Source organism: Hoplias malabaricus, chromosome X2, assembly GCF_029633855.1.
Source record: "Hoplias malabaricus isolate fHopMal1 chromosome X2, fHopMal1.hap1, whole genome shotgun sequence".
Lineage (NCBI taxonomy): Eukaryota > Metazoa > Chordata > Actinopteri > Characiformes > Erythrinidae > Hoplias > Hoplias malabaricus.
The window spans coordinates 55929650-55940603 of record NC_089819.1 but is presented as its reverse complement, the minus strand read 5'-3'; the positions used below and the strand labels follow the sequence as shown (position 1 = coordinate 55940603).

Here is a 10954-nt window from a genome sequence, read left to right as displayed (position 1 = left end):
TGAGTGTGTGTTGCCCTGTGAAGGACTGGTGTCCCCTCCAGGGTGTATTCCCGCCTTGCGCCCAATGATTCCAGGTAGGCTCTGGACCCCCCGCGACCCTAAATTGGATAAGCGGTTACAGATAATGGATGGATGGATGGTTTCCTTCTCCTGGGAATCTGGTCTGAACCATTACCCCTGGAGAAGGGCTCAGTCCTGCTCTGGCTCCGCCCCCACACCTGCAGTGACTCCAGGACTGATTGACTCTGTGTTTGTGGAAACGGTGAGTGTGAGTGATGGTCTCTACTCAGTTAGATCTTATTTTTAGACGATGTGAACTGGTTTAGTGATATTTTCAAACAATAACAGTTGGTTAGTTGTATTTTCAGATTTTTTAAAGTGTTTAAAATAAGATAAATGATGGTAAATAGTGTTTAAGACTGAGATACGCTGCAGCGGTCTGTTTCAGTATGAAGTGGTTGAACGGTACGGTTCCATGACTGTGAGTTTAGTGTTAGGAGTTGAAGTTGAGAGGGGGGTATTACACAAAGCAGGATTTCTCAGTTAGCCTGATAACTTAAGCCAATAGTTGAGGTCTGTCCAATAGGTATCGCCCTCAGCTCTGTTCCTATTGGACAAGCTTGATTTGGGCTTACGTTATCAGGCTACTTCAGAAACTCTTCTTTGGGGAATAGCCCCCAGATGTGTTGAGTATGTGTTGAGTTTGAGTTGTGGAGAGTGCTCAGTGCTGCTGTAAGTGCTGAATGACTGATTAAATTCTGATTTTCTGCTGTGGAGGAATTCAAAGACTCCCAAAATAACAACTTTCCAGATCATATTAATGTCCCACATCATCTTCTGAATGTTAATGTTCGAGAGGAAATGTCTGTGGGAGACAGGAAGAGGTGAGTCCTTTACATTGCATTGTTTCTCTCTTGCTCTCTCTTTCTTTCTCTCTCTCTCTCTCTTTCTTTCTCTCTTTCTCTCGCTCTCTCTCTTTCTTTCTCTCGCTCTCTCTCTTTCTTTCTCTCTCTCTCTCTCTTTCTTTCTCTCTCTCTCTCTCTCTCTTTCTTTCTCTCTTGCTCTCTCTCTTTCTTTCTCTCGCTCTCTCTCTTTCTTTCTCTCTCTCTCTCTCTCTTTCTTTCTCTCGCTCTCTCTCTTTCTTTCTCTCTCTCTCTCTCTTTCTTTCTCTCTCTCTCTCTTTCTTTCTCTCTTGCTCTCTCTCTTTCTTTCTCTCGCTCTCTCTTTCTTTCTCTCTCGCTCTCTCTCTTTCTTTCTCTCTCTCTCTCTTTCTTTCTCTCTCTCTCTCTCTTTCTTTCTCTCTTGCTCTCTCTCTTTCTTTCTCTCTCACTCTCTTTCTTTTTTCTCTCTCGCTCTCGCTCTCTCTTTCTTTCTCTCTCTCTCTCTCTTTCTTTCTTTCTCTCGCTCTCTCTCTTTCTTTCTCTCTCTCTTTCTTTCTCTCTCTCTCTCTCTTTCTTTCTCTCTTGCTCTCTCTCTTTCTTTCTCTCTCACTCTCTTTCTTTTTTCTCTCTCGCTCTCTTTCTTTTTTCTCTCTCGCTCTCTCTCTCGCTCTCTCTCTCTCTCTCTCTTTCTTTCTCTCTTGCTCTCTCTCTTTCTTTCTCTCTCTCTCTCTTTCTTTCTCTCTCTCTCTCTTTCTTTCTCTCTTGCTCTCTTTCTTTCTCTCTCTCTCTCTCTCTCTCTCTCTCTGCGCGTGCGCGCGGTTTGTCCGTGGTGGCGTGTGGAGGTTTCTGGCGTTTGTTGCCAACTTTTTCTAATTCTCTTGATTTTCTACTTTCTATCCTTTATTTCACCTTCATTATGAGAGCTTAGTGAGGTGTTTGGTACCGAACTGTTTTTGGCCGGTGGTGAGGAGTTTGTGGCTGGAGTCATGGCCTCTGAGGCCGGTGTGGAGACGCCGTCTCCCCGCCATGGCGTCAGGTGTGTCCCGGAGAGTGAGGCGACGTTAGCGGAGTTTGTGTTAGCGGTCGGGGAGCAGGTTGGATACGAGAACATTGAATCGGTTTCTCGAATGGACAAAGCGGTGGTGGTGTTTTTGGAGAAGGAGAGCTGTGTAAGTGGTTTGATTAAGTCGGGGATCCGGGTGAGGGGAGAGCTGGTGCAGGTCAGCCCTGTGCGTGCACCCGCGACCCGCGTTGTTGTTTCAAATGTCCCGCCGTTCATTACAAATGAGGCGTTACTGAGAGAACTGGCTCGGTTCGGCAAATTCGCCGGTGTCATGACAAAGATTCCGCTCGGTTTTAAAAACCCGCTGATTAAACATGTCATGTCTTTTAGGAGACAGGTTTTCATGGTTTTAAACAACCGCGATCAAACTTTAAACTTGAGTTTTAGAGTTAGACACGAGGAGGGATCGTACATAGTGTTCGCGAGTACGGAAAAACTCCGCTGTTTTGAGTGTGGAGACATCGGCCATAAACAGTTCGGCTGCCCGCACAGAAAAGAGCAGCAGGAGGGAGTTAGGAATAAACAGAGTGATTTAATGGAGGGGCAGCAGGTAGGGGATAGAGGTGGGGAGGTGGTTGAGGTGGTAGCTGAGGTAGTAGCCGAGGAGGTAGCTGAGGTGGTAGCTGAGGTCTCGGGGCCTGAGAGCAGGCCTGAACCCGTCAGCTCTGCAGGTGGGGAGGGAGTAGATGGGGATGGGACTGAGGCCTCCATGAATGTGACTCTTAACAGTGGTGAGGATGATGTGAATGTGAGCAATGCATCTGTGAACACACCCAGTGACTCGGTCGGGCCTAGTGTCAGCACCCACAGAAAGGCCCGGTATAAAACTGATAAACCCGTGAAGGACGATGGACAGTCAGTTTTGGAGAAGGATGACGTTATCGTGGGACGTGTGCGTGATGAGTGTCTCGGTGACTCGGTGGACGCTGTGCTGGACTCTGAGGAGGACAGCGTGGTATCAGACTGTTCAGGGATGTCTGAGTTACCTGCCAGCGTGTCCTGTAGACCGGGCTCTTCGACCCAGGCCGGTCCGTCTGAGGCCTCGTCTGAAATGACTGACCCCCCAATGGATGTGTATTCTCTCACAAGGATTAACCGGTTTTTGAATGTCACTAAAGGCAAGAGGAATGTGAGCTTGACGAACTACTTCTCTGACACTGAAAAGTTCATTAGATCTGTGCAGTACGCTTCTAAACATGAGAACTACATGACACTGTCCCCTAAGAGACGGTTCAGACTCAGGAAGTGGCTGACGACCGCACGGAAGTGTCTGTCTATTTCCGATGAGTAGGTCTCTATGGCACATCTGTGTCTCTGAGGCCTACCGCTTTCTCCCTGTGAACACTGTGGAGAATGTTAAAGACGAATGTTTTGATGGATATTGACAGTGTGTACCGCGCACGCAGCACAGTGGAGTTTACAGACTGTTTGTGTGGTGGGAGCACTACTGGACTCTGGAGGTAGGTGCTGTTTTGGATCAACGGCCCCTAAGAAACGGTAGCCTCATGGTGGCGCACCAGACATGGGCTACTGCTGCCAGGGTGAGTACTGTCCGGGAAGTGGAGACAGGCCGGTGCTGTTGTTCTCAGCCGGAGCCTGTCCATTGCCTCTGTATTGACTGCTCACAGTTGACTGTCCCCTTTGGATTTTTAACACGGACTATGACAGCCTCGTCTGAGGAATCTCCACTGGACTCTCATTTGTTGGAGAAACAGGGTGGGGATTCAGACTCTTTGAGCTGGATGAGAGACTGGAGTGTTCTGATCTGAAGGACATTATGTATTTTTGTTTTGTTTAGTATTTGAACATGGGGTGTGCTGATCAGGCAATGTAATGGTGTGGTGATGGTGTGTTTGTGTGTGTGCGCGTTTGTTTATTGTTTCTTATGTGGACTAAGGGTTTGTTAAATTGAGATCTGTTGGTTAATTGTTAAATAAAGTGAATTTAAATCTCTCTCTTTCTTTCTCTCTCACTCTCTTTCTTTTTTCTCTCTCGCTCTCTTTCTTTTTTCTCTCTCGCTCTCTCTCTCTTTCTCTCTCGCTCTCTCTCTTTCTTTCTCTCTTGCTCTCTCTCTCTTTCTTTCTCTCTCTCTCTCTCTCTGTCTCTCTCTCTCTCCCCCTCCCTCCCTCTTGTGAGTGTCCCATAACTCTCTCTCCTTCACTGGAGAAAGTGTTGTCTCTTATGAAGTGAAATAATCTCAGCTCTGTTCAGTTTCTCAGATTTCTCAGTATGAGATCATTGTGTGAATATTATAAGATTATTCACCATATTTTTAGATTATTTTACTAAATTTTAATGGACTTTATCCAAAAAAGTGTTCTGTTCATCCAGGATCCCCCCCCCCCTCCCCCGGTAAGTTGTCATATATAATAATAATAATAATAATAATAATAACAATAATAATCATAGAGAATAATGAGAGAGAAATCACCTGTATTTTCTATAAAGACATTTAGTACAAACACATTTCCAGGAAAAGTGTCCAGGCCTTTATCCCGTGTGCCGTTTTGTACGAAGCCGGATTTGGATTCAGAAATGAAATCTAAAGTCCAGCTCTTCTGCTCTGACAGGGTTCAGCAGCGATGGTTTTCCCGTGTTGTTTATTCTAATGGTTTTGTAAAGGAGGGGTCAGCAGATGAAACTCCGGCCCACAGCTGCAGACAGTGCTGATTCAGCTCCAGAGCAGTGAAGGCTAACTGAGCCTGCCGCTCTCACTGAGAATCTCTTCTGGACTGTGGGAGGAACACAACGTCTTCGCCGGTGACAGGAATGTACACGCAGCCCCAGACACCAGTTTTCTCTACAAACGTAAGTGGGTGTCATTTAAAAAATAACACTGCTTGACCGTCTGTGAGGAGTGTGGTGTGTTCTCCCTGTGTCTGTGTGGGTTTCCTCCGGGTGACTGTCTGTGAGGAGTGTGGTGTGTTCTCTCTGTGTCTGTGTGGGTTTCCTCCGGGTGACTGTCTGTGAGGAGTGTGGTGTGTTCTCCCTGTGTCTGTGTGGGTTTCCTCCAGGTGACTGTCTGCGAGGAGTGTGGTGTGTTCTCCCTGTGTCTGTGTGGGTTTCCTCCGGGTGACTGTCTGTAAGGAGTGTGGTGTGTTCTCTCTGTGTCTGTGTGGGTTTCCTCCAGGTGACTGTCTGCGAGGGGTGTGGTGTGTTCTCCCTGTGTCTGTGTGGGTTTCCTCCGGGTGACTGTCTGTGAGGAGTGTGGTGTGTTCTCCCTGTGTCTGTGTGGGTTTCCTCCGGGTGACTGTCTGTGAGGAGTGTGGTGTGTTCTCCCTGTGTCTGTGTGGGTTTCCTCCAGGTGACTGTCTGCGAGGAGTGTGGTGTGTTCTCCCTGTGTCTGTGTGGGTTTCCTCCGGGTGACTGTCTGTGAGGAGTGTGGTGTGTTCTCCCTGTGTCTGTGTGGGTTTCCTCCGGGTGACTGTCTGTGAGGAGTGTGGTGTGTTCTCCCTGTGTCTGTGTGGGTTTCCTCCAGGTGACTGTCTGCGAGGAGTGTGGTGTGTTCTCCCTGTGTCTGTGTGGGTTTCCTCCGGGTGACTGTCTGTGAGGAGTGTGGTGTGTTCTCCCTGTGTCTGTGTGGGTTTCCTCCGGGTGACTGTCTGTGAGGAGTGTGGTGTGTTCTCCCTGTGTCTGTGTGGGTTTCCTCCAGGTGACTGTCTGCGAGGAGTGTGGTGTGTTCTCCCTGTGTCTGTGTGGGTTTCCTCCGGGTGACTGTCTGTGAGGAGTGTGGTGTGTTCTCCCTGTGTCTGTGTGGGTTTCCTCCAGGTGACTGTCTGCGAGGAGTGTGGTGTGTTCTCCCTGTGTCTGTGTGGGTTTCCTCCGGGTGACTGTCTGTGAGGAGTGTGGTGTGTTCTCCCTGTGTCTGTGTGGGTTTCCTCCGGGTGACTGTCTGTGAGGAGTGTGGTGTGTTCTCCCTGTGTCTGTGTGGGTTTCCTCCAGGTGACTGTCTGTAAGGAGTGTGGTGTGTTCTCCCTGTGTCTGCGTGGGTTTCCTCCGGGTGACTGTCTGTGAGGAGTGTGGTGTGTTCTCCCTGTGTCTGTGTGGGTTTCCTCCGGGTGACTGTCTGTGAGGAGTGTGGTGTGTTCTCCCTGTGTCTGTGTGGGTTTCCTCCAGGTGACTGTCTGCGAGGAGTGTGGTGTGTTCTCCCTGTGTCTGTGTGGGTTTCCTCCGGGTGACTGTCTGCGAGGAGTGTGGTGTGTTCTCTCTGTGTCTGCGTGGGTTTCCTCTGGGTGACTGTCAGTGAGGAGTGTGGTGTGTTTTCCCTGTGTCTGCGTGGGTTTCCTCCGGGTGACTGTCTGTGAGGAGTTTGGCACAGTGGCCAAAAAAGTAATTCTAATTCTAAAAGTGTAAAGCTGATGCATTGTGGGAAATGTAGTTTCTGTATTGAAATGCAATGCCATGTGGGGTTCTGTTCATCAATCAAGTATAAAATTAACATTTTATGAAGTGATTTTAGTGGGGCATAACAACACATTCCACAAAGCAGGGTTTTCTCAGGTAGCCGTGTAACTAAAGCCTGAAGTTGAGAACTGTTCAGTAGGAATCTCCCTCAGCATTTTTCCTGTTGGATGGGCTTGACTTTGGGCTTAAGTTATCCAACTAAACAGTGAAATCCTGCTTTGTGGAATACCCCCTATGGGTCTAATGTTGCCCCTGCTATTTAGGCCTTGGGTGTGTTGTTCTGGGCTGTGTTTGATCATGGTGGACTGTGCTGGACTGTGTTGCTAAGTCCAGATTAGAGTTCATAGGTCTGTGTGCGACTGCTCTGTTCTGTTCTGTCCCCTTTTGGATGCAGGGGACGTCTGGTGCTGGAGCATATTTGTCTAGTCACACTGGACTGAGCTCTGTCTGCTGTGCTCTGCTAAGCCACTCTGAGCTGTGCTAACGCTGCTGTGCTGAACTCGGTACAGGACGTGAATGTGAATGTGAAGAGGTGTCCCTCCTCTCTGGGCCCTTCTCTAATCTCCTCTTCTCCCTCTCCTCCCCTCATCATCTCCTCTCCTCCCCTCATCTGTATGCCCTGTTCTCTGTGCTGTGCTTGGCTTCCAGTGCGGCTGAATAATTTAAAACTATTAAACCGAGGCAGGGGTCAGGGCCTGCTGTGTCCATCTCCCTGTGAATCTGCTGCTGTGGCTCACAGGGGAAGCTTTGTTTCCTCAGAACATGCAGCTGGTGGAGAGCGCGAACACTAACATCACGTCACACTGGCATCGAGCCCACACTCCAGCCTCACCAGCGGGTCCCTGACGCTCCTCCGCTCCTCCTCGTCTGGAGTGTGCTCAGCTCAGCCTGAAACAGTTTCAGTTTCACAACATTCATCCCCTGTTCAAAATGAAGGTTACAAAGGGTTCTTTTGATAACGCTTTTCCACCAGAACAACTCCGGTTCTTTAACTGGTTCTGTTCATGTTTCATAAGAACCTTGGTGCTGTTCAGTGAACCAGCCGCTTTTTCACCAGTTTTACGTCACAGAACAACAACAGGGGGCGCTGCACAGTGGCAGTGAACAGAAGTGAGAAGGGGGCAGAGCGTGGAGACGACCTGCGAGTGTTTGTGTTTGTGCTGTTGATACAGACGTGACTTTTGTCCAAAACGTAAACACAAAACACAAAAGTCAATTTTTGGCGATAAAAGACACAGAAGACCACACTGTTCGCTCTTCGTGGGTGTCGTCGTTGCTCCTTGCTCCTGTAACTAGCCACGCCCACAGACGACCTCATGGTTCGTGTTGAAAAACCTACAATTCTTTGGTTTCCATCTGAGAACCAATGTTTCAGGCTCCGGAACCTATTTTTGTTGTTGGAAACTCACTATGGATGACGCTGTAGAAGAACCACATCCATAAAGAACTGTGTTTGTGTGAAAGTGAAGAACGTTGTAAAAGTCTTTACACATTTAAACTTTATCACAGAAATGGTTCTTAATGGAACCGGAAGGGGTTCTTTTTTGGCGCCGGTCAACGAACATTTTGTGGCATCGTTATGTTTTAGAGTGTGAAAAATACCCTGTTGTTATTTCAGAGATTATAGATGTGTCCCGAAATGGTGTGTGTGTGTGTGTGTGTGTCTGCTTATTATTTATTGTTGTTTTATTTGGTTCCCCATTAGCTGCTCTCTCAATAGCAGTTGTTCTGTCTGAGCTCCTACAGCAGACACCAATCACACATCAAACAAAAAGTAATATACATTTTTATAAAAATACAGAATGTAAACGTTTGTATGAAAGATGTGGACAAATCAGAAAAAAGAGAAATACACGTGTGTCCAGACTCGTAGAGTAAAGATAAATCAACATTAAACGTAGAAACGTTAAATAGCATTTCATTTCCATCTCCTTTTATCCTCCATTTTTTTTCTGTAGAAAAAAGTGATTCACAAAGATTCATCTGATCTCCACATCTTTTAGTTTTTTTTTTTTTTTCAGTTTTAAGCAGTGGATCAGGAATCTCATTCTGTAATGACTCTGTGAACCACTGCTCTCTGTGAAGCTGCTTCGTGACTTGTCAGTTGTTAAATGTAACAGGTCTTTGCTCGTGGTAAAAGAGATGTAAAGTCTTTTTGTTGTTGAAAATATTGTAAAATTAGTTTGTTTTATTTGTTTCCTTTGATTGTACATTTTTATAGGACTGTGTTTTACAAAATGAGGTGTACAGTGCTATTGTGTGTGTGTGTGACTTTTTTTTCCAAAGTAAAAGTGACTTTTTGACTTTAGTTTTGTTGTGTTCAATAAGAAGTTTCAGGTTTTTTTTATTTTTTATTTTTTTTTTATTGTGACTTAGTGTTTAAAATGGATTCCAGTGGCATTTGAATGGAGAAGTGTGTGTGTGTGTGTGTGTGTGTGTGTGTGTCCACGTTTGGAGACCACTGTTATAAAGGGTACTTCAGTAAACACCACCCCTTTGAGGTTTAGTACAGTTTCTCCTGTTTGGGGAGTGTCCTGGTGAGTGATGACGATGTCGACCATGAGGTCATGTGCCCAATCGGAAAAACAGGGGTCGTCTTCCAGCAACTCCGGCCTATCGGGTCGACCCAAGATAAACACAGCGCTAAAAAAGCATCGTCATTCTGACTGTAACCGTCATCTGTTTCCGACAGATAACCACAGCCTCTTGGGGGGTGCTGATCAAAAAAACAAAGGATCAAAGGAGTGTTAACAGGTTACTAATTATTATTAAAATGGACACACAATAAAATAACTAAAGCAATAAGAACGATTATTTATTCATTTATTCATTGTCTGTAACCCTTATCCACTTCAGGGTGGAGGTGGGTCCGGAGCCAACCCTGGAATCACTGGACACAAGGCGCCTGTGTGCTCTGGCCTTTAGGGCCCTCTCCAGCCCTGAGCCCTGGACGCTCTGCTCTGTGCAGCTCTGAGCTCTGTTGGACTCGTTCTGGGGTCTGCTCCGGCCTCTGAGAGTAAAAGTCCCTAAATCTGATCCATGAAGTCATTCGGGGGTCGTCAGGCTTTCTCTTCGAGGTTTAATGGAGCTTACAGCCACCGCGCCTCGCCGTCATCCTTCTTCCTTCTCTGTGTGTTATCTTCTTCATCAGTGCGGGGTAGAGTCGTGGAGACTTGTAAACTCCATCATGTTTCCATCAGCTGGGGACAGGGCTTCGGTTTGGTCTCAGGAAGGAGTCGAGCGAGTCGAGTCTGATGGTATATGGAGGGTTTTGACAGCGTCATTTTTTTTGTGTGTCTGTGTGTGTGTGTGTCTCTGTGTGTGTGTGTGTGTGTGTGTGTGTGTGGAGATGCCCCCAGCCGGGATCAAATGGGGATGAGCCTCTCCTCAGAAAGTAAAGAAAATAGAGGAGGAGGGGGTGAGGGAGATGAATAGAGGTTTGAGGCAGAAGCCGACGGAGTGACAGATATTTAACGCCCTTCATTTTACATCTGGCCTCGTCTCGCTTTGACTTCTTTTTTTCTTTTTTTTTTGGGTGGGATTATGGCAGCCCAGAAAGGTCAAACCTTAGCAGATTGTAGCAGAACACTAATCATGGCGCCCGCCCCATTTCCCTCTCTGACACTGCCTCATTTGTTAGAGCTGTCTGCCAGCTTCAAAGCTCAGCCGCCAGCCACAGGCAGTGTTTGGTTTCTCTTTTGGAGCTAAACAAGAGTGGGAGGGGAGTGTGTCTGTGTGTGTCACTGTGTTTGGGTGTGTGTGTTTGGGGGGGGGGTGAAGAGGGACGTTTCATCAACAATGTTGTCTCTTCGCGCTCAAGAGAAGGACACACTTTATGTAAAATTTATTCGCTGTGTCTTGTAAATGTCCTCTGGAAATGTGACGTGTCAGCGAGCCGTCTGATTCCAATCTCAGAGACGAGGGACAAGAGACGAGAGACGCTATCTCTGACCAATCCTTAACCTTCACTTCACTTTCCATGGCACCAGGCCCTTCACAATAATCTCTCTCTCTCTCTCTCTCTTTCTCTCTCTCTCTCGCTCTCTTGCTCTCTCTCTCTTGCTCTCTCTCTCTCGCTCTCTTGCTCTCTTCTCGCTCTCTTTCTCTCTCTCTTGCACTCTCTTTCTCTCTCTCTCTCTTGCGCTTTCTCTTCTCTCTCTCGCTCTCTCTCTCTCTTTCTCTCGCACTCTCTCACTCTCTCTTGCTCTCTCTCTCTCTTGCTCTCTCTCTTCTCGCTCTCTCTCTCTTTCTCTCTCTTGCTCTCTCTCTCTCTCTCTCTCTCTTGCTCTCTCTCTCTCTCTCTCTCTCTCTCTCTCTCTTGCACTCTCTCTTTCTCTCTCTCTCTCTCTCTTGTCAGAAACTCAGAGCCTTTACAAATTTGCGCTGTCACTACACGTCGTGTCAAAAATGATATAAATGTCATAGTCAAATAATCCTGAGTTTTTGTAATTCTGAATTGTCTCCAGTCCCCTCTCCTGTCAGTGACTCCACTCCACCGGTCAAACACAGCACCCCCCAGCCTCAGGAGTTGGGAGGAACACTTGTTTTCTCTGAGATACATGATGCTAGTTCACTGCTTCTCTACTCTGTGCCTCTAATTCAACAC

At 47.2% G+C, this 10954-nt stretch overlaps 1 long non-coding RNA gene across 1 annotated transcript; it reads left to right on the top strand.

The window, feature by feature from the left end:
* Positions 1-302: 302 nt before the first annotated feature.
* Positions 303-7232, top strand: LOC136677309 (uncharacterized). The gene is made up of 3 exons (XR_010796352.1): positions 303-884; positions 4515-4752; positions 6743-7232. It is a non-coding gene; the product is annotated as an uncharacterized lncRNA (long non-coding RNA).
* Positions 7233-10954: the final 3722 nt, after the last annotated feature.